Raw genomic sequence first — 299 nt, 5'->3', positions numbered from 1 at the left:
CCTGAAGCGCGGCACAAAGGACGTACGCCCTGAATGGAGCTACCTGGTTGGAAATGCTGATGAAGGCAGCCTCAGCAAGCCAAAACATACCGAGGATTTTAAGGACGAGGAGAAGACAGCCATGGAGAGCCACATCCCGAACACGACCAAGCTGCTCACCTCATGGAGCGACAGGGCAAGTTGCAGTATTTTTTGAGAAGAAGCCACGCAGCACTCACGCAGGCGTTGTGTGGCGCTGAAGAAGCACTCGAAGGGTCCCCCCCCCCCCCCCCCCGGCGGCATAAACGGCCTGAGTGTCC

The sequence above is a fragment of the Struthio camelus genome, chromosome 3 (assembly GCF_040807025.1).
Source record: "Struthio camelus isolate bStrCam1 chromosome 3, bStrCam1.hap1, whole genome shotgun sequence".
Classification (NCBI taxonomy): Eukaryota; Metazoa; Chordata; class Aves; order Struthioniformes; family Struthionidae; genus Struthio; species Struthio camelus.
Note: the sequence above shows the minus strand (reverse complement) of the source record.